The sequence below is a fragment of the Saccopteryx leptura genome, chromosome 10, assembly GCF_036850995.1.
Source record: "Saccopteryx leptura isolate mSacLep1 chromosome 10, mSacLep1_pri_phased_curated, whole genome shotgun sequence".
Lineage (NCBI taxonomy): Eukaryota > Metazoa > Chordata > Mammalia > Chiroptera > Emballonuridae > Saccopteryx > Saccopteryx leptura.
Window position 1 is genome coordinate 65,587,740 of NC_089512.1, and position 22,785 is coordinate 65,610,524.

A 22,785-nucleotide genomic window follows, 5' to 3' on the forward strand; every position below is an offset into this window, starting at 1 on the left:
AATCAGGCAGTTCCTGATGTTACTTTGCAGTTTGCACAGTCCTGGGCCAGGTCTGGAATTACAAAAACTCTGAAAAATATTTATCCACTTTGAAACACACACTTATTGGTTATTTCACACATTCTCATACCCTGTAAATGTATAAATTCTATTTATCACCAGAGCAGTTATTCCCAAAGCCGAGGGTCCTAGAATCCCAGGGTTTTAGGAAATAGAGGAGTGGAGTTTTTCAGTATTAAAGTTAGAGTGAATTTGGTTGTGGCTAACAGAACGTGCCGGTTGGGCAGGTTTGCACAGCGCACTGGCCAGGCCTTTGGGAGACTGAAGAGCCCTGACCCACCCTGCTCTCAGCTCAGTTTTCCATGGAGTGGCCATCTGCAGACTGGCCCTGTTTGCCATCATTGGAGGGTTCCTGGCAACTGCTGGGCCATAGATTTCCTTGAACATGACAAACAGAAAAGAGGAAAAGAACTCTTAAAATTTTCAGAAAAAAATCCCTGGAACTGTAATTGAACTGGTTTCCAGCACATTGTGCCATCCTGATGGCCAAGGAGCCGGGGTGTGTTAATTGCAGCTCCTTAGTGATCTTTTCCACCACTGCAGTGGGGCTGAGCAGCCTTCACTGCCTGCCTAGTGGCACTACTTGGGAGGGGTTTGGAGGAAAGCACACTATGGATGTACTTCACATGTGCACTTCATTGAGCTGGGGTGTTGTTGTTTTTTTAATGTTTCAAAAGGACTAGAGTTAATACATTCATTTGCATGAGATAAGTCTTCTGGGGTTAACCAAACTGTGGAGTTCCTTGGCTTTCAGCCATAAATATTTCAATCTGTGAGTTCTGATTGGCAATTTGGTACATATTCTACATGAGATAATATTTAACAAATAAGTATTACCTAGTAGAGTCTTCTGGAACTCAGTGTCTGTGTTGGTTGGCATGCTTAGGATTCAATAACAGTAGTTCATTGTGGTTTTTAAAAAAAGGAGGACCTCTTCTCTCAGGCTTCTGAGTCAATAGTAGATAAAACTAATGGTAATTCATCTAAGAAGTGATGACCAGCTGAAATACTGTGCAGATGTGAAAAAAATAACATTCATTTGTACTAGTCTTATTTCCAAAATTTAAAATTCAGCGTTTCAAGGCTTTTTTTTAAAAGATAGGGTAAAATTTTAAGTTTTACAAGCATTTTGTAAAAACATTAATCATATGGAAAGAAAAAGATGATGAATTTTAACACCACTACAGTAGTGTCTATGACTCAACAACAGAAATTGTTGTTAGTGCAACCTGCAAAAAACAATTCTGTCTGGGGGCAAACTGTTTAGTCGAGAGGCCGCAGAAGAGGTGCGTATCCAATTAGAGGAGTGAGAGGCACACAATGATGTAAGACTGTTTCGCAAAAGGAAATTTCTAAAAATATAGTCAGACAGTTGAGGAAACTTTGTTGTTAGACAATAAACTTTACACATATCAAGCATTGAGGAGTGTAAGGGCTGGCGATGGTAATGTGAACCTACTCTAAGATGCGGGAAGCACTGAGGAGGTAAGGGCTGGCGATGGTAATGTGAACTTACTCTAAGATGCGGGAAGCATTGAGGAGGTAAGGGCTGGCAATGGTAATGTGAGCTTACTCTAAGATGCGGGAAGCACTGAGGAGGTAAGGGCTGGCGATGGTAATGTGAACTTACTCTAAGATGCGGGAAGCCTTTTGTGCCCAGTGCATTTTGGGAACTTTTCCATCAGAGTGAAGATATGTACACCTGCTTCAGTCATACTGGGTATGTTGTCGGCACAAAGTGGTGTTTGGTGTGAAGCACTTGGCCTAGACTCATGCAGAGTCCCTTGGTTTCTTGCTGTTGTCTTACCTGACTCACACAGTGTTGGTTGTTTTGGACTGACTGTCTCACTGATTGCCAGACTGGGAGTTCTTGGCCAGTGTGTCAGGGTCTTGTGGAGGTGAAGTCAGAACCTTGTGGAGAGGGTGGCCAACCTGATGTTCTTGGGTAGCCTGCCTGCCCTCCTGCCCACTCGGGGTCCAACCTTCAGACTCCGCCCTGACCTCAGAAGGCCGATTGCCGCGTCCATCTGTCTTATTTACACAGCCTTCAGTCTGTGTCCCACCCCTCCCTGCCTGTGCTGTCTCCTTGGTTTATTACTACACTTGATCTTAGCCAAAAGGCTGAGAAGCAATTGGTTTAATACTTTTCAACTTCACCATTCCCAGCCGTTCTTCACAATTTTGCTTTTGTTTTGCCTGATTTTGATCTAAATACTACCCATACTTTATTTGTTTCTATTTCTCCTTAAGTCCCCTGATTTGTTAGAATGTAAATCAGTTTATTTAAAAAGGGAGATTTTACATTATCCCTTAAAATAAGAAATAGTGTCAGTTGCCAGAGCTCTATGGTAACTTAATACTATGAAGGCACAATGATGGTATACATAGGAGCTGGCACACTGGTTTTGTAAAGGACCGAGAACTAAATATTTCAGCTACTCAGACCATACAGTTTTTCTTGCTACTCACCTTTTCCATTGTAAGCCCAAATCAGAAAAAAATAATACATAAATGAATGGGTGGCAGGCTGTGTCTCAATAAACTTTACTTATGGATAGAGAAATCTTTTTTTTTTTTTGTATTTTTCCGAAGCTGGAAACGGGGAGAGACAGTCAGACAGACTTCCGCATGCGCCCGACCAGGATCCACCCAGCACGCCCACCAGGGGCGAGGCTCTGCCCACCAGGGGGCAATGCTCTGCCCCTCCGGGGCGTCGCTCTGCCACGACCGGAGCCACTCTAGCGCCTGGGGCAGAGGCCAAGGAGCCATCCCCAGCGCCCGGGCCATCTTTGCTCCAATGGAGCCTTGGCTGCGGGAGGGGGGGGGAAGAGAGAGACAGAGAGGAAGGGGGGGTGGAGAAGCAAATGGGCGCTTCTCCTATGTGCCCTGGCCGGGAATCGAACCCGGGTCCCCCGCACGCCAGGCCGACGCTCTACCGCTGAGCCAACTGGCCAGGGCAGAGAAATCTTTTTTCATGTCACGAAATATCCTTCTTCTTTTTTATTTTTTCCCCTCAACATTTAAAAACAGAGAATCATCCTTGGCTCATGGGCTCTACAAAAGTCAGCAGCAGCCAAGTGTGCCCACAGTCATAACATGCTCACCCCTGATAGAAATCTCTCTCTGTATGTTGTGGCCTACTTCTGTCTAAGGCATTGAGCTGGAGAGGTGCTTTTTTTGTCGATGTTCTTGGTAAAAGTGGACGTTAGCATGTACTAGGTGTCAGAGCAGCACCCAGATGAGGCTCCGTCCTTGATGTAATTAGAAGGGTTGGAATGGATTTGGAGAGAGAACAGCTTTCTAATATGCAGCTCAATGTGGTTTAGTTTGCACCATCTAAAACCATCAGAGGTTTTGCGTCTAGAACTTTAGTAATGTGGCCTTTGTCTATTTGTTCGATCCAGTCCTCCTCACCACACAGACGACATGAGAATCGAGATACAAACAGCACATGAAGGAAGGGAGGGTTTTCAACCCAAAGCTGGGAACCGCCAAGATCAGTGATGAGGGGATGAAAGAGTGTCTGTTTTTGAGGAGGGAGTAAATATCTGAAAGAAGAAGAGAACTTCTGAGATGAGAAGTTGGCAAAAAGTTGACTATTTTTTTTAGCCAATCCATTATCCTCATTCAAGTTTTTAATAACATCACAGGGTGTGGTGCCCACTCCGCTCTCTCCATGGCAGCTGCTGTGGTGTTTGTGCCTTGCCTCACTGTGTCCCAGACGCTTCCAACGTTAGCAGTCCCCCTCCTCTGGCAAAAGGACAAAGTCAGCGACCCAGGATAGTGTCTCTCTACCCGACTACTTTCTGTCTCTTTGTGGTGGTAAATTCAGTGCTAAACCTCAGATATAAGCTTTGTTCTTGGCCTGCATTGATTCAACTTTGTGTACAATTTGGACAGAAATCCTTGAGTTATTTCTTGACAAAATTCTGTATTGGACAACCAGGACCAGTGTGGCTTCATCTCAAACTAGAAGTCTTGGGGATACAAGAATTTAGATGTTAACAATGTTTTTGTTTTGTTTTATAATATTCAAAAATTACCAAATTCTGGGGAAACATTTGTATGTAGCACTCATAAGGTGTTGTAATTCTTACTATAACCTGAGAAATAATCAGTCTTCACGTTGCCAGCACAGAAAATGATTTTTATTTCAAAACACGTTTCTTAAAACCAAGTTGTTTTCGGCCCTGGCCGGTTGGCTCAGTGGTAGAGCATCGGCCTGGCATGCAGAAGTCCCAGGTTCGATTCCCGGCCAGGGCACACAGGAGAAGCACCCATCTGCTTCTCCACCCCTCCCCCTCTCCTTCCTCTCTGTCTCTCTCTTCCCTTCCCGCAGCCGAGGCTCCACTGGAGCAAAGATGACCCGGGCGCTGGGGATGGCTCCTTGGCCTCTGCCCCAGGTGCTAGAGTGGCTCTGGTCGCAACAGAGTGATGCCCCGGATGGGCAGAGCATCGCCCCCTGGTGGGCAGAGCGTCGCCCCCTGGTGGGCGTGCCGGGTGGATCCCGGTCGGGCGCATGCGGGAGTCTGTCTGACTGTCTCTCCCTGTTTCCAGCTTCAGAAAAATACAAAAAACAAACAAACAAAAAAAAAACCCAAGTTGTTTTCTCAAGTTGCTTTACTGTCCAGTGTCAAGGTGAACCAGGAAATCCGACACTAGGAGTTTTAGCTGATATGTGCTAAAGTGTGGTCCTTAGTTGTTAAGTAATTACTCAAGTTAGAAAGAGATCTGTTTCAAATCTGGCCAAGCTACTTGGTAACTTTGTGACCTTGGGGAAGTTATCTAATCTTTCAAAGCCTCAGTTTTCCCTGTGAAGATGGAGGTGAAGAAGCACCAACCTCACTGTAGGAACTGAAAATACAGATGTTCCTCAAGTTGCAATGGGGTTACATCCCTAATAAACTAAAAATATCGTTCAGTTCAGAAGCATTTTGAATGCCCAACCTACTACACATCGTAGCTTAGCCCAGCCCACCTTAAGTGTGCTCAGAACACTCACCTTTGCCTTAGGTGGGCAAAATCATCTAACAAGAACCTATATTATGATGCTCAGCACCACAGGAGTATTGCCAGCCTGTGAAAAGATCAAAATTCAAAATCTGAAGTAAGGTTTCTACTGAATGAATATTGCTGTGGCACCACTGTAAAGTCCAAAACTCATGAAGTCGAGCCATCATAAATCAGGGACTGTCTGTATTTCAATTTATTAGATGCTTTGGGGTAAGTGGGATTATGCCAAGATAGTTCTGAATACAGTGCATGGTATGTAAAAATAAATTCCTATGTGATATTTATATACCTAATTAAATAAAAAGCATTTCAAATTATTATTGTTTTTCTGGATGCCTAAACTGGAGTTAAACATACAGTAGAAGACATTTAACTCAGGAGTCAATAATACTTTAAGTATCCGTCTCACTTTTCCACAGTTTTTGATGTCTAGATTAAAGTAATTTTCTATTATGTAAAAAAGCAGTATATGTGTAGTTCATAAAAGACCAGAATTTGGGTAACTTGAGTCTTTGTGGGCACTGAACACTTTTAAAATTGCTTAAACCCAGGAAACATTGACTCACACGTTTTAACACCTTAACATTAATTTATTTGCATCTGCTCACCCATTTGCCAGTTAGTTTTTTTTCAATTTTTATTAATTTTGAGAATGAGAAAGGATGAGGAGCCTATTCTACATTTGTCTCACTTTCAAATTTCTATACATGAAAGATGAATAAATGTGACAGATGTTGTTAGATACTTCTTTGCCTCCTTTCCTTCCCGACACGTCACCTCTCAGTTTCTTGTATCAGCTTCTGCATCTGGAGAATGGATGTGACCTGAAACGTCACCCTTTAGGCTCATCGTTTAGGATTTCATGTGATGAAAGCAGACCACAATGTGATGCCATTGAAGGGTCAAGAGGAAACGATTGAAAGAAAGTTAAACCAAGGACTAATTTATATAAAGTAGGACGTTGAAGATGGTGGTGGTGTTTTCCTTGAGCCCTCTTTTGGGGTAAAGCAAATTCTAAATACAACTGACTATTTAAGCTCTTTTGGGTGCATAGTGTCACAAGTTCCAGGTTGGTGTTTTTACAAACAGCTAACCATAATTTGGAACCAGACTTCTTTCTTTTACAACTTGGGTTCTTACTTAACAACTCACACCACTATTGCTATGGAACATTTTAACCAGTATGGCTGGCATTTGAAGGTACAAGTTTTAAGACATGAGTCACAACTATAAGTACTAAAGGGAACATATCATTCAAATATTCTCTGTAAATTGATTTGTTGGGGCCAAAGGACATATCTCATTCCAAAGAAAACAAATTATATAGTACAGTAGCTTTTGGGAACTCTGTCATCATACCAGTTAGCTGCTTCTCCGGGCCTAGTTTACTTATCTATAAGATGTAATTAATCTTACCTCAGTGGTTTGTGAGGACAAAATGGTCAAACCAATGTGAAGCAGTTTTGTGATAGTTTGTAACATTACATAGGGCATATATGCCATCTCATGTAGTCTTTGAAATTACATAAATAAAAAGTGCTTGTGAACTCACCCCTCTAAGCTCACCCAGGAGCAGGCTGACTCCCTTTGCTCTGTGAATGGTCCGTGTAGTGTCTGAGAGCCAGAAATTGTAGTTTGCAGTACACGAGTCTTGTGTCAGATCCCCAGCTCGTGTCCCTTTTTTGTCCCCTGTCCCTTCTGTAATTAGATTTAGCATCTTTTCAAATTTTGAGAGGTAAAAAAAAATAATAATAATGAAATTTATTTTTAGAAGTGACTGTTCCGGGGCTGCATGGAACCTGAGTCCAGGCTGCTCTTCCAGAAGGCCTGTCCTGCTGGGACATTCCAGCCGTGTTTCTAGCAACAGCAGGAGCAGATGATTTCTTCATCCTGGTCCTCTAATGACATCATTATTACTTCCAAATGTGAAATCAAAGTATTTTCGTTGGAGAAACCATTTCATTTTCTCAGCATGTTTCAGTCTAGAATGTCTCCTTGTACGTTTTATTCTTTACTTGGGGATACGGCCAAGTTCTCAGACATAGAACATTCAGGACTTATTTTGAGAATAATAAGCGCTAAGAATTCACTTGAAGTTGTCTTTTAGTTTGCTTCTTTCTAGATTTTTATATCTCCCAAGGTATAATATGCTATATGGAAATGTAAAAACAAATGTATATATGATTAAATGATACTGAAATCATATACCATTTCTTTCCCATGTCACAAGGTTTAGTATGTCTGAATTTCAGCTGTTTCTTTCCTCAGGTCAACTTGTGTCTTCCTCTGAATTTATCTGAGTTGAAGAATTAAGAGAAAAAACCCGTGGGGATTTCCTTAACCTCCAAATTATGAGGGCCCCTGGCCAGTTCCCCACTTCTCCTGCAGTTACCCACCACCTCTTGTATATGTGTATGCATGTGTGTGCATGCATGCTCATGTGCGCATGCACACGTGTGTGTACTTGTGCATGTGTGTGTGAACAAATTTAGAGGTAATAGCTTTCCCTAGGTCAGGTAACTGTTGAGTCTTTTCCTCTCAGTCTTACGGTAGTTCTGGGTTAACTAATCATATACTCTGGGCATTTGACTCTCGACATGGCTGGAGGTTTTCCAGAGCATATTAGCCAGGAGATCATTTTGCTTTGAGTGAAGGACCAGATGGCATTCTTGTTTAACATGTTAACCTTTGAATATGAAAATGACCTGTAGACATAGGAAAACCAGAGTAAAAGAATAGTGAAGCCAACCTTGATATCAGTCTCTGTGCAGGGAATACCTGGGCAGCCTGTGCTGTGTTTAGTATCTCCAGCTCTTTAAAACTGGCAAGTAGATAATGCTACTTTCAGGTTATGATACTTGACAATAGCCTGATAGTTGGATAGTTATACACTAATAACTTCTCAGCTTTTTGCTACTTGCTATATAATTTTGGGGTTCAGGTACTCCTTGAGTTCATTTTTTTGACAGGTGTATACTCTAAGAAATGAAAAGGCTAAATAAAATATTGCCACAAGAGACAGTTGTCTTAATAGCATATGTACAAAAATACTTTGGTTTTTTAGTGGAAGTTACTCCAATATAACCCTTTTTGGATGCTGCCTACTAAGAAAGCATTATAGAAATGGATGTCAACCAAGGGAGATTCATTCATTTCATACGTTTTCTAAATTTCAAGAGATGTACACCATCAATATTTTTTCTTAATTGAACAGTTTGTTGAACAGACGGGTGCTTTAATTATGGTGGTCTAAATTTACACACATTACAGTGGTATTTTGCTACATTAATTACCTTACTTGTCAAGAGTAACAGGTAATTATTACATCAACTCGCTCTCCTGCTGTACATGGAAAAATAACTTTATTTGAATAGCTACAATAAATAAGAGTATAGCCACCACACACCATGGCTTCTGATAAAGGATGGCCGTGCTCGTGGTGTTGGTTTTATGATGAACAGGGCAGAGGTGGGCACACCCTTTGTGTCTGTACATCCGAGATGCAAGTCCAGAAACATTCATAGACTTGGAGGGTATGTGGTCTGGGAAGGAACCAGAATCGACGGAGCCCATTACACCTCCTCAAAGTGTGTTTCGGCTTGGGGGGCATTTCTGAGACCACTCAGCAAGTAAATTACTGTCTGAACCATAATTGGCACAGATTTCATCCCACCAGGCTGCTAAAAAGCTTAGTGCATTTTAATAATTTTTAGAAAATAATTATAGAAAAGTCATTTGGTATGGGACACTTTGAATATTTGTTCACGCCCTCTCCCAGCGCTCTGGCTGCCTGGGAAGAGTGTTTACCGCCACTCTGTTGAACTGCCAGGGGCGACTCAGTCACTTGATTGCCTTTCCAGTGGCTAGCATCAGCTTTCATGGTAAGTGTGTTAAAATTCTATTTTAACAATTTTTTTTTGTAAAGGCATGAGCATTTTTGAGCATATAGGATGCCCCTAGCAAAACTCTGCAGCATTCCCTGTCCTGGTTGCCATATAGCTTGGAAGGGATTTTGTTAGCTTTTAGGTGTGGTACGGAACACACAGTGATGTAATAGAAGCAGGCTCTGTTCAAAGACTTTGTCCCCTTTTTAGTCAAACACCTGTGACGCATTTACAAACTGTGGTTAACATATGTGACTTAAAACTGGTTTTTCAGAGTTGTCCACAGTAGAGGAGCTCAGCTTGCAAACTCTAGGACCTGCTTTCCCTCACACCTGGCAGGAGCAGAGGGACATTAGAAGTTCAGGACGTCAAGGGTCAGGTAGGCTACAACCTTGCAGAAATGATATGAAATGGTTTGTGCAGCCTAAGGTGGGCCTCCTGGAGGTGATTCGAGCTGTACAGGGTAGGATACCTTCCAGCCCTCACCCCACCTCAGTGCTGATGCCTAAAGGCCTGGCAGAGATGTATCACTCTGGTGACATCAGTCTTGTCACATGCCATGGCAAATCACTCTGGGTTCTGTAACTAGTTATAATATAGCTTATAGTTATAGGAGTTTCCTTTTAATTAGTTTTTAAGTTGAGTCACAGCACAGGATAATTTGCTCTGGTCATTCATTCATCCAGCACATGGCATCCCTACTGTGTGACAGCCGAGTGCTGTAAATAGAGCTGAGACAGATCCCACTCAAATAAAGGGACGCCAAGAGAGTAAATGGAAATGAAGGAGCAATATAGACACACAATGAGAACGCATGAAGCGTATAGTATGTGGCACACATTGGGAAGGCCACTTAGGTAGTTCAGTCAGGAAAGCCTTCATGTAGAAGATGGCTTTTGAATTCAGATCTAAAGGTTAAGAATGATCTTCATCAGCACGGAGCTGGAGGAAGAACTTCCCAGTCAGAGGAGTGGTGAGGGCTGAGCCTGTCAGTCACGAATGACAGTATGCTGTGGGGGAAAGAAAGACCCATGTGGCTATAAGTGGTTAGTGGGAACAGGACAGGTGGGTGAGGATAGCATGGGAGGGGCTGGAGACATGAGGAGGGCCCTGCATAACAAGGCTGAAAACTGGGTCTTAATCTGACAGCTGTAAGGCACTCAGAGGTAGCCACTTATGATTCAGGTGTCAGAGTAAACACCATGGACGGCTGCTGGAGAACAGGGTTTCCCGAGAATGGACATTCTAGGGAGCGAGGATAAGGCACTGGTCCCTGAGGTAGGGCACGAAACCCTGAAAGAGGCCATGCCCGGACAGAGCAGCTGGTCCTGGTTAGGAGAAGCGGCTTCTCGTGGGGCACAGCAGCAGAGAAGTGGGAGCGGTGCCTGGAGCACTGGCCTCATGAGCCGCCGCCTGAGCCCGCAGCAGCGGCAGTGGCACCTCGTAGAAATGGATGTTTCTGGCCTCACCCCAACCTTCCTGACTCAGCAACTCGGGGAGAGAGCCCAGTGGTCCTGCTGTAACAAGCTTTCCCGGTGGTTCTGGTAAGCACACAATTCTGAGAACCCCTTCATGAGATACTAGTGTCAGAAAGGACCCACTGTTGTCACTCCATAGACCAGGGCACTCCGCTAAGTCGCTAAGTGGTGATCCAGTGCTGATGGAAACCTGATTTCTTGATCTGATATGAGTGCTCTTTCCTCACGTGTTTATGGAGTTAAAGAATACGATAAACTCACTTTCTGTTTTTGAGGGATAATTATGACATTTTGAAAGAGAAGGTGGGTGAACTTTTAAGAGGGAATAGTGCTGTGATCTGTGACTTCAAACTGCCTTGTTTCTCTTGCTACTGTTTTCTCCTGGAACTTAGAAAAGCAATTTTAGTGTGAACAGCCCACTCCTTTCTCCCTGTCAGTGGTAGAAAAGCAAGGGTTTGTGTTCATTTGCACCATGGAAACACTTAGCAGAGGATAAGGACATTCTTTCATTTCTGTATTACTCAATATATTTGGCCTTATTGGGGTTTGGAAGTCCCAATGTTCCCAAGTTAAGTTTTAAAAGTCATTGTAGAAGGCAGAAGATTACTTTCAGTTTGGTGTTTCTGTTTGCTCGTATCTTTCTGATCAGAAGTAGCGCTGGAGACTTCGCCACTGGAGAACCCAGGCATTGCGGTCCTGACCCTCCACCCAGTGCATCTGCCTGGCTAAGCCCTGCTCACCTTTACTGTCCGAGGCTTACAGGTTATTTCTCTCATGAAGCCTGTTCTGACCGCCTGTGCTAGGTCGCATCTCTGGATCACTGCATGTGCTTGAGCAGGTGTTGCACGAGGCCACAGGCCTTGTCAGTCCCGATTCCTAGCTGTTCTCAGCTTCCAACACAATGTCTGGCCTACTATACGGACTGAAGAAGTAACTGTCCAATGCGTGCTTTTACTTTTTATTTTTTTCAATTACAGTTTACATTCAATATTATTTTGTATTAGTTTCAGGTGCACAGCATAGTGGTTAGATAACCATACACTTCACAAAGTGTTCCCCTTGATATTTCTAGGGCCCACCTGGCATACTGTACATAGTTATTACAATATTGTTAACTGTATTCCCTTTGCTGTACTTTACATCCCTGTGACTAATTTGTAACTACCAATCTGTACTTCCTACACCTTCCCTTTTTCACCCGGCCCCCTGACCCTCCTCCTCTCTGGCAACCTATTCTCTGTATATATGAGTCTTGTTTCATTTTTATTTGTTCATTTATTTTGTTTTTTAGATTCCATATGTAAGTGAGATCATATGCTATTTGTCAATGTCTGACTTTTTTCACTGAGCATAATAACCTCTAGGTCCGTCCATGCTTTTGCAATGATCCCACTCTTCCTTCTGGCTGAGTAACAGGCCGTTGTATATATGCACCACAGCTCCTTTTAGCCACATGTCTGTGAGTGGGCTCTTGGGCTGCTTCCATATCTTGGCTATTGTAATGCTTCAGTTACCACAGGGCTGCATATACACTTTTAATTTAATGTTTTACATCCTTGTGACCATCCCTTTACTTTCAGTCTCTGTGTGTCTTTGGATCTGAAGTGAGTCTCTTGTAGACAGATATGTAAGGGTCTTATTTTTTTAATCCATTCAGTTACCCTGTATCTTTTTTTAAACCTAAGAGTTCCCTCCAATAGAAATATTTTTTAAAAAAAATTTAGTTATAGTTTACATTCAGTATTATTTTGTATTTGTTTCAGATGTATAAGCATAGTAATTATTAGATAATTATATACTTTACAAAGTATATATGTCTTTTGATTGGAGCATTTAATTCATTTTCATTTAAAGTAATTGTTGGTAGATGTGTAATTATCACCATTTTATTATTCATATTTTTTCTTTTTCTTATAGAATATCCTTTAAAATTTCTTGTAATACTGGTTTGATCGTGGTGAACTCATTAGCTTTTCTTTCCTTTTTCTTTTTCTTTTTTTTTTTTTTTTTTTTTTTTTTTTTTTTTGTGGCAGGGACAGAGAGAGTCAGAGAGAGGGACAGATAGGGACAGACAGGAAGGGAGAGAAATGAAAAACATCAATTCTTTGTTGAGGTTCCTTAGTTGTTCATTGATTGATTTTTCATATGTGCCTTAATGGGGGGGGCTACAATAGACAAAGTGACCCCTTGCTCAAGCCAGCAACCTTGGGCTCAATCTGGTGAGCCTTGCTCAAACCAGATGACTGCGCTCAAGCTGGCGACCTCGGGGTCTCGATCCTGGGTCCTCCACATCCCAGTCCAGTGCTCTATCCACTGCGCCACCACCTGGCCAGGCTCATTTAGCTTTTTCTTGTCTGGTAAGTTCATTATCTGTTCTTTGTTTCTTTTTTTTTTTTTTTTTTGGTATTTTTCTGAAGCTGGAAACGGGGAGAGACAGTCAGACAGACTTCCGCATGCTCCCGATCAGGATCCACCCAGCATGCCCACCAGGGGTGGCGCTCTGCCCACCAGGGGGCGATGCTCTGCCCCTCCGGGGCATCGCTCTGCCTCGACCAGAGCCACTCTAGCGCCTGGGGCAGAGGCCAAGGAGCCATCCCCAGCACCCAGGCCATCTTTGCTCCAATGGAGCCTTGGCTGCGGGAGGGGAAGAGAGAGACAGAGAGGAAGGAGGGGGGGGTGGAGAAGCAAATGGGCGCTTCTCCTATGTGCCCTGGCCGGGAATCGAACCCGGGTCCCCCGCACGCCAGGCCAACGCTCTACCACTGAGCCAACTGGCCAGGGCCTGTTCTTTGTTTCTAAATGATAGCTTTGCTGTGCAGAGTAATCTTGGTTGTAGGTCCTAGCTTTTTATCACTTTTAATATTCTGTGCCAATTTCTTCTGACCTGCAAAGTTTTTGTTGAGAAATCAGCTGACAGTCTTATAGGAGCTCCCTTGTAAATAGCTGTTTTTCTCTTGCTACTTTTAGGACTCTCTCCTTGCTTTGAACCTTTGAGTAGTGAATTGTTTTCATGCTCACTGACCCCCAGGAGTGAGTGTTTTTTCAAAAAATGAAATTAGTTCAAGTTCCAGTTTTATTAACTTAAAATCATGTCTGTTTGATAACCAATTTATGGAAACAAGAAGAACATACATTTCCCTTTTTTAATGTTGCCTTACACATTTTTAAAATAAATTGATCGTATTCTGGATGGTCAGGAGGCGCAAGATCGTACATGAACGTTCATACTACTCAAAGGATTATTAACCTTTGGCATTTTAATTCTGATGTGTGGGGTGTGAGCCTCTTTAGATTCATCTTGTTTGGGACTTTCTGCTTCCTGAATTTGTATTTCTGTTTTCTTGGCAGATTAGGGAAATTTTCTGTCAGTATATGTTCAAATAAAATTTCAATTTCTTGCTCTCTCTCTTCTTCTGGTGCCCCTGTAATGCAGATATTGTTATGCTTGATGTTGTCCCAGAGGTCCCTTAAATTATTTTCATTTTCTTTAATTTTTTTTCATTTTGCTGTTCTAACTGGGTGTTTTCTGCTACCTTATTTTCCAAATAGCTGATTTGATCCTCTGAATCATTTAATCTACTATTGATTTCCTTTAATGTATTCTTCATTTCAGTTATTGTATTTTTCATTTCTGTTTGATTTTTTTAGTTTTCTCTCTATATTGTTATGTTTCCTACCTCTTTGTTGAAGTTCTCATTGAGATAACTGAACATATTTATAATCAATGCTTTGCCTCTGTATCTTGTAGATTCCTGTTTCCATTTAGTTTAGTTTTTATTTTTTCTGGAGTTTTTGTTTTGGTTTTTCATTTGGGACATGTTTCTTTGTCTCCTCATTTTGGCTGCTTACTTATGTTTGTTTCTATGTATTAGGTAGAACTGTTATGTCTTATGAGCTCTGTAGAGTGGCCTTACATAGTAGGTATTCTGTGGGGCCCAGTGGTGCAGCCTTCCTGGTTACCTGAGCCAGATGCTCCAGGCGTGTCTGTCCCTTGTGTGGGTTGTGTGTGTCCTCTTGTTGTGGTTGATCCTTGGTTGCTACATTGGCATATCAACGGGAAGGGTTGACCTCACATTCTTCCCCAGGCTTACTTGTTGTGAGGACTGGCCATGACTAGAAGGGAGGAGCTGTTGTGCAGGTGCTGACCCTATGGAGCAAGTTACCTTAGTGGGTCTCTGGAGCCTGTCAGGCTTGTGCTTTGAGTTTGTTGTTTGTGGAAGTGGTTGAATGGTGGTGCTTCTTTGTGATCTGAGCTGCCCACTGGTTGTGCTGGCTCTGCGGCCTCTTAGAAGGTACAGGCCCAGATTAGCTGCTGCCTGTGTTCTGCTTGGTGACACCTGATATGAGCTACAAGGTGATCAGCAGATGGTTGCTACTTGTGCTGGGCTTGGAGGTGCTTGGGAGAGGCTGAGCTGTGAACTGAGGTTGGCCACTACTAGTGCCCAGCTCGGAGCCACTTACCAAGTGCACAGGGCGTGCTGAGGTCAGGTGCTGCTTGTTTGGGGTTTGTGAATATTTGAAAGATTTTAGGAAAGTCAACAGGATGAACCTAGATAGGCCATTTGTCTGGAAAAGCTACTGGAAGCAGCTTGGGTGCGCCTGCAAATTGGTAGGGTAGATTCTCAGGGTATCATCAGGGTGGGGTGAATGGTGTCAGCCAGGTTCACGGAAACTCAGACTTGGTGCCAACCTGCACCTACAGTGGTAGAGCTCAGCAAAGGAACAATGACTTCTGCCTGCACTTCTTCATGGATGGAAGATGTCTCTCTAGCCCTTGCCTTGATACCAGCCAAGCCAGCTCCTCCCTGTGTGTCCCTGATGCCTTCTGAGCTGCCCCAGAGCTGGCGTTCAGAGGGAGTGAATCCAAGTAAACCCTGCAAGGGATTTTTAGAGGAACTTCCTGGGACTCCAGCACAATCACAATCCCAGCTCGTTTTCACAGCAAGAAGTCATGGGAACTTTTCTTCCAAGCACTGGAACCCTGGGCTGGGAGGCCTGGTGGAAGGCTGGGACCTCTCACTCCTCAGGGGGAACCTCTGCCACTGAGATCTCCCTTTCCATTTTTATCCACCACGTGTGGGTGTGGGATCCACATGTTTACATCTCTGCCGACCCCTCCCCCACCAATATCCGTGTGACTTCTTTTTTGTGTTCTTAGTTATAGGTTTTCTGTTCAGCTAGATGTCATATGGTTCTGAATGATGGTTGTTCTGTAGTTGAGTTGCAATTTTGATGTGGTTATGGCAGGTGTCAAGTTCAGTGTTTACCTATCTACCATCTTGACTGGAAACTATATAAAGTAAACCTTTTTAAAAAAATAGATTTGAGAAAAAGAGAGACACATAGATTTTTTTATTCCATTATCTATTCTTTTTTTTTTTTTTTTTTTTTTTAGCAAGAGAGACAGGGACAGACAGACAGGAAGAAAGAGAGATGAGAAGCATCAGTTTTTCGTTGCTACACCTTAGTTGTTCATCGATTGTTTTCTCACATGTGCCTTAGCTGGGGAGCTACAGCTGAGTCAGTGACCCCTTGCTCAAGCCAGTGACCTTGGGCTCAAGCCAGTGACCATGGGGTCGTGTCTATGATCTCATGCTCAAGCCAGCGATCCCTGCACTCAAGGTGGTGCGCCCACACTCAAGCCAGATGAGCCCACACTCAAGCCAGAGACCTAGGGGTTTTAAACCTGGGTCCCCTGCATCCCAGGCCAATGCTCAATCCACTGCGCCACTGCCTGATCAGACTATTTGTGCATTCATTGATTGATTCTTGTATTCAATATATGCCCTGACCAGGGATTAAACTCGCAACCTTCATGTGTCAGGACAATACGCTAATCAACTGAGCTACTTAGCTAGAGTCCATGTGAGATAAATCTTAATGAAGGCTATAATCAGATGTAAACTATATTATTCAGGATATATTAAGTTAACTGTTGTGACTGGTATGTCACAAATTTTCATAGCTTAACATTATAAAGTTATACATGGTCTCCTTTTATGTCATTGTGTACCTGGTGAACCTTCACTATCTTGTATTTGTCACAGGAAACTTCGGGTCTTCTTGGTTTCAGGGGAAGAGGGGAACAGGGAGCACAGAGGACTTTTGTGTCCAAGCACAGGCTTGGAAGTGGTGTACCTGCTCCTGCTCACATCCACTGATGGGAAAGCAGTCACTTAGTCCCAAACTAAATGGCAGGGAAATTGGGCAATGTAATTTTGTGTACCTGGGAAGAATAAAATGAAATGGAATTAGTTATAATGTGATTGTCCTGAACAATATATTGTTATATTGGTTTTAGTCACTGAGGTTTGATCAAAATGAAGCATAGCACCTCCTGTTTTTGCAACCTGCTCATCAATAAATAAATACCTCTGTTCTCCAAGAGATCAAGCAGAATGATAGTGCTGAGAGGCCCTAAGGTTCGCCTTTCACGAGTAGGATGTCTTCTGTTGACATCCCACGGAGCAGCCCATCTTCCTCTGGGTTTGGGCAGAACGACTTGCTGATGAACCAGCTGTAGCTTGCCTTCCTTCTACCATAAAATGAAGCATTTTAGCTTGAGTAGTGAATTAGACTGACTCCACACAGATTTTCTTTTATGTGGCGGGACCTGTTTGTTTTTTGCAGTTGGCCCTATTTTTCGCTTCTATTGATACTTTTGGAGTTGACAGGTTTGGAGAAAAGAGTTCAGTGATAATGAGGACTAACTAAGTCTTCCTACTTGGCATTTTCAGGGACTGGCAGAGGACCTGTGGCTAATTGTTATATCTTAAGAAGAAACTGAAGTTGCTTTTAAGGCTTTAATTTTTGTATGTGTATACTAATTTCAGTTTATTTGTATCTAGAAGACAATATTGAAAGTTTCTCATGATACGTTAAGTGGAGTAAAACGTATAATAATCTTACTTTATGATGCCCTATCTTTTTAAAATATGTATTATTTTTCCCACCATCTTGTTGACCAGGGTCATTCACAGAAGGGAGCTGGAATCTTCATCTTCTCAGTAGTCTCCCTTTCTGCTCCCTGCCAGCTCAGTACAGAAGTTCATTGAGAAGCTTGGCGGAGCCGGTGGACATGTGTAGTTGAACTAGAGGCTGAAGAGATCTGTAGTCACCAGATCGTGAGGACATGGAAGGGCCAAGGGGAAGGTTTCCCCTCTATCCTAACAGTGCTGAGGGGAGCCCCGGAAGTATAGAAGCCAGGAACAGTGTGTGCAGGGTAGATGTGTGTGTGTGTGTGAGAGAGAGAGACATAGAAAGAGAATTATTTATTGATGGACAGAGAGAAAACAGTGATGACTGATGATCACATTTGTTGTGTCTTTTTTGGCTTTTGGAAAAAAGCCTCCATAGAAAAAGAGTTAGTGTGAAGACAGCAAGGTGCCCACCTCCCAGCAGACATAACAGGTCTCCTCCCTCCTTCTACACGGAAGTTACCTGTCAGTCAGAAGTTTATCATTCCAGCTTTAAAGCAGGCAGTGCATTTTGGGTAAATATTTGTGAAATGCCAAGCTTTGTGATTAAGATGTATTTTGTTTTAAATGACTCAGAATTGGTTTAAATTATTAAAAGACAAATTATGTGTGCCATCATAGAAAAAGGAAAGAGGAGAAAGTATAATTTTACATCAAGCTGTAATCTGCAAGCAGTCAACCTCTTAAGATTACTTAATTTTTAAAGGCTTGAAATATAAAATTTTAATTTATGAAATCTCATTTAGATTACTTTTTAAAAAGTAAGGTGGACAATTCAGTTGCTTCAAGGAATGTTACTTGAGCGCATAAGACAAGTATTGTGTTTGAGACATGACAGATAACAGGAATCTCTGCTCTCCAGACACTTCTGGTCTGAAAAAAGAAAGCTATCAAAAGCCGTTAATAGATGAGTATACAATAAGTATCTTTTTCGTGAAGTTCAGATAACTTATTCAGAAATATTTTAGCAATTGGTTTGTTTTAGAAAATTAAAACATAAAACATTCTAAAGAAAAATATCACCTAATTTTTTTCCCTCCATGGTAAACACTATTAAATTTTTTTCTGGTTTTTTTTTTTCCATAGTTAGAAACTGGGAGGTAGTCAGACTCCCACATGTGCCCAACTGGGATCCACCTGGCATGCCCACCAGGGAGCGATGCTCTGCCCATCTGGAGCGTTGGTCTGTTGCCGCTGCTGGAGCCATTCCAGCCCCTGAGGTGGAGGCCATGGAGCCATCCTCAGCGCCCGGGCCAACTTTGCTCCAGTGGAGCCTTGGCTGTGGGAAGGGAAGAGAGAGACAGAGAGGAAGGAGAGGGGGAGGGGTGGAGAAGCAGATGGGCGCTTCTCCTGTGTTCCCTGGCCGAGAATTGAACCCAGGATTTCCACATGCTAGGCCACTTTACCACTGAGCCAACCAGCCAGGGCCTTTTTTCTGTTCTTTATTGACATAGTTTTATTCAGTTGAGGGTCTGTTGTAGACACGATTTTCTATCTTGCTTATGTTATGTCACATTATACCGAGCATTTGTACATATTTGCCCATTCCCAGCATTGTTTTTAATGACTACAAAATATTCCTTTGTCACACTGGACTATCATTTACTTGCTTTTCTTCTGTTTGTTTTACAAGTAAACAGGCCAATTTTATTTATTTATTTTCAATAAGTTTAGATCTTTGAGGGGTACAGCATCACACGGATTCTGTGTTTAGCGGCCTTAGCAGGAAGGTTGCTTTGGAATTTGGCACCAGCCATCTACTGTTTCCCAGAGCACGAGTGACCTGTTCCCAGATGACTCTGGTTTTGTACACTCTGCTCCTGGGAGTTGACGTGTTGTTCTCTGCTTTGTACACATAAGCACATCTCTTGCCTAGAGAATTCAGTTTCATCTCAAGCATAAGCACCTTCAACTCTAAGAAGAGCTGTGTGCTCCCTCTGGCTCTGGAGACCCGCTTATAGCCAGTACAAATGGCCTTGGACCGCAGCCTTGTGGACATGTATGCCGTGGTAGAAGTCCCGTTACCACAGCCTCCTCAGGCTCCAAAACGGAGGCAAGAGCACTTTCTGTTCTGTTTTGATTGACATTGTAGGTAAAACAGATTCATAATATGTATCCATTTTATGTCTCAAATCATCTTGTACACTTAACTATTATAATACACATTCATGGGAAACTGAGGTTTTTATTTTTTTACAGAGACAGAGAGTCAGAGAGAGGGATAGATAGGGACAGACAGACAGGAACAGAGAGAGATGAGAAGCATAAATCATTAGTTTTTTGTGCGATACCTTAGTTGTTCATTGATTGCTTTCTCATATGTGCCTTGACCACGGGTCTTCAGCAGACTGAGTAACCCCTTGCTCGAGCCAGCGACCTTCGGCTCAAGCTGGTGAGCCTTGCTCAAACCAGATGAACCCGTGCTCAAGCTGGTGACCTCTGGTCTCGAACCTGGGTCCTCCGCATCCCAGTCTGACGCTCTGTCCATTGCGCCACCTCCTGGTCAGGCAAACTGAGGTTTTTAAAAACCATGTCTCTGTGGGTATATGTCTCTGAACTTTGCCATCTCCCAGAAAAGTGAACTAAAACCTTGTTACAACAACTTCCCATTTTTGAGAAAATAATAGGAGCATATATCCGTTTCATTATTTCTGGCACAGTCTATCATTGGACACATAGCTCCTACTCTGAAACTGGTTCACAGAAAACATCCTCTGAGCCTGAGAATGCTGTCCTGTTCTTGTTTGAGAAGATTTCATGCCTGACTGAGAAACTTTTAGAAGTGATCATTTTTTGTCTCTAGCATTCAGCGCCATTTTCAATCTACATATTATTTAGTTTGCTTTTCTCCCCCCCAAATAAGGCCTTAATATAAACTCACTGGAAAATAACTGTTGCCTACATAACCTTAACACAGGCACTTGACAATGAGTGCTGAGAAAAACCATTATTATTATTATTATTTTTGGTACAATAATAGTTTTTGGTTTTTTGTTCAAAATGGCATGGACTACCTTTAAGTGCTTTATGTGGACCAATAAGCTCTTTGAAAGGCAGCATGATTTAGGGGAAGAATTGAGTGGTGGGGTTAGACCTCAGCTAGAGATTGAATGTGGCCGACCATGTATAAGGTCTACCGGAAAGTTCTGTCCGTTTTTGGAATTAAAACAAAATACAAATTTTTCTTGCTGTCAATAAACTTTATTCAATAATATAATTGCCATTATTATTAATGATTTCTTGCCAGCGTGAGGGCAATTTGTATATCCCATTTTTGAAAAATGTTTATCTTTTGATTGGAAAAATTAAACCAGTGCTTGTTTGATATCTCCTTCATTTTTGAATTTTTTGTCCTTTAAAAAATTTTGTAAGGACAAAAACAAGTGATAGTCGGAGGGTGCTAAGTCCAGAGAATATGGTGGATGTGACAGACATGCTTCTGTAGCATTTCTTCCTTGTTGAAATTCGTAAAAATTACAGTGGTGTAAATGAACTTTTTTCAGTAGCCATGGGTACACTATCGCTTCACACATAAGACTTAACGTGAATCAACTTTGTTTTAGTTAATTTGCTGCATCAGTATGTATACATTAGGTGATAAAAATAGAGAGGCACACATGCGCCAAATAAACATCCTTATGTGTCGAAACTTGTGATAGAAACGGACAGAACTTTCCAGTAGACCTTATATCTTTTGAAGCTTTGGCAAATTCAGGCTACTTTCCCTGGACATCAGCAATCCACTCCTGACAATCAAATATTCTGGGTGAAAATGCTAATTTTTCACCTAGATCAAAATCCATTATTGTATATGTCAAAGTGCAAAACCAGCCATCAGTTTTCTAAAGTAGAAATTGGCAAATTGTGGCCATCAGGCCAAAGCTGGGCCACTGCCAATTTTTGTAAATAAAGTTTTATCAGAACACAATACCCATTTGTTAACTTATCACCTATGGTTGCTTCCTGATACAATGACAGAGTTGAGGAGTTGTAGTAGAGAACATATGACTGCAATGTCTAAAATATTCAGGGCCTGTCCCTTTATAGAAACAGTTTTCAACCCTATTCTAAAATATAGAACTAAAGTATAGCAAAATACTTAATATATAGTCAACACCGTCCCATTAAGAATGTAAATATACAAAACATCAATTACTCAAAAATTAAAATGGTTTAAAAGTACATTTTTTTTCCTTCAAATGTGGCCTTTTTAAATCAATAACATCTGAGACACATTCCTGTTGTTGCTGGCTTTCAAAACCTCTGCGGAGGTTCTGATATTCTACTAATTGTATTGTAACGTCACACATTTTTATTGAAAAGGTTGTATTCACTTTAGGAGAATGCTGTAGACTTTTTTTTATTAGTAACTGCCAAAAATGTTTGATTTAGAAATGAGCATTTCCTATAAAACTTGGGTATTAAAAGCCAAAAGACATTCAACTGGGAAAATATCAACTGGATGTATGTTTGACAGAATTTGCTTGTATTTCCCTTATTAGAAACTCAGTATTCTCCTTCATAAAGTGGGACTCAGAGCAGCTCACAGGGGCAGGTGCAGATTAAGTGGGGAAAGATGCACTTAACACATTTGGGGATACATTTGCTGTCGATTCTTTCTTTCTTTCTTTCTTTTTTTTTTTTTACCCTTAGCTTATTTAGAGGAGCAGATAATCACAACTATAAGTACCTTCAAGAATTTTTCTAGATTCACGGTGTTTCTGCATATGTAGGGAGGCCTGGAGATTTAAGTGTGACTTTCGAGCCAGAGAGAATTGAGAAGGGCCTGTGATGTGGTAAGAGATGCTGGTGGTTGTAATGGACGGACATTCCTGAGTCTGAGAGGCTTCCTGCAGTGCAGGTTTATCCCCCAAGCTCCTCACTGTCGGCTGCTGTGGAATAGGGGTGGTGGCTCTGCTCATGAGGGGTTTCAGGGACCTGCGGTTAGTCCACCCAGTGACTACACATTCTGCTGGAACTAGGACTTGTCCGCCGGACCTCTGCGCCCAAAATCAAGGGTAGAAATTAGGGATGGTTCAGGAGGCTTCCAGGTCAGAATGAAAGTAACATACTCACTTCCAGGACTCAGTCACAAGGCCCCACCTCTGCAAGGGAGGCTAGGAAATGCATCCCAGCTGTGTGCTCAGGAAAAAGAAATGGATTTGAGGAGCTAGGCTCTGACATGGGCCGACCATCTCTTGTATTATTATGGACAACAAATGTTTAGCATACATAAATTGCACAGAGATGCCAATAATCTGAAAACCTCTCTGTAATATACCCATGGAAATAGCATTTGGAGATGGTAGTGCTGGATTGGGACAATTAATTTGTATACTTGGGTAAATATACGTTAACAGCTAGTTTGAGATC

At 42.2% G+C, this 22,785-nt stretch overlaps 1 protein-coding gene and 1 pseudogene across 14 annotated transcripts in view; one reads left to right on the top strand and one right to left on the bottom strand.

The window, feature by feature from the left end:
• FOXP1 (forkhead box P1) overlaps window positions 1-22,785 on the top strand; it is a 650,161-nt gene that overhangs the window by 203,294 nt on the left and 424,082 nt on the right. Inside the window, exon 1 of one of the 14 annotated variants that reach the window (XM_066351741.1) lies at window positions 9,319-9,336. The exons of the other annotated variants lie outside the window; for them this stretch is intronic. The gene's annotated coding sequence lies outside the window, so the exon portion shown is untranslated. Of the gene's footprint in view, window positions 1-9,318; window positions 9,337-22,785 lie in introns of those variants that run through there. 14 annotated transcript variants of the gene reach the window in all.
• Window positions 19,083-19,411, bottom strand: LOC136382499 (large ribosomal subunit protein eL33 pseudogene; annotated as a pseudogene).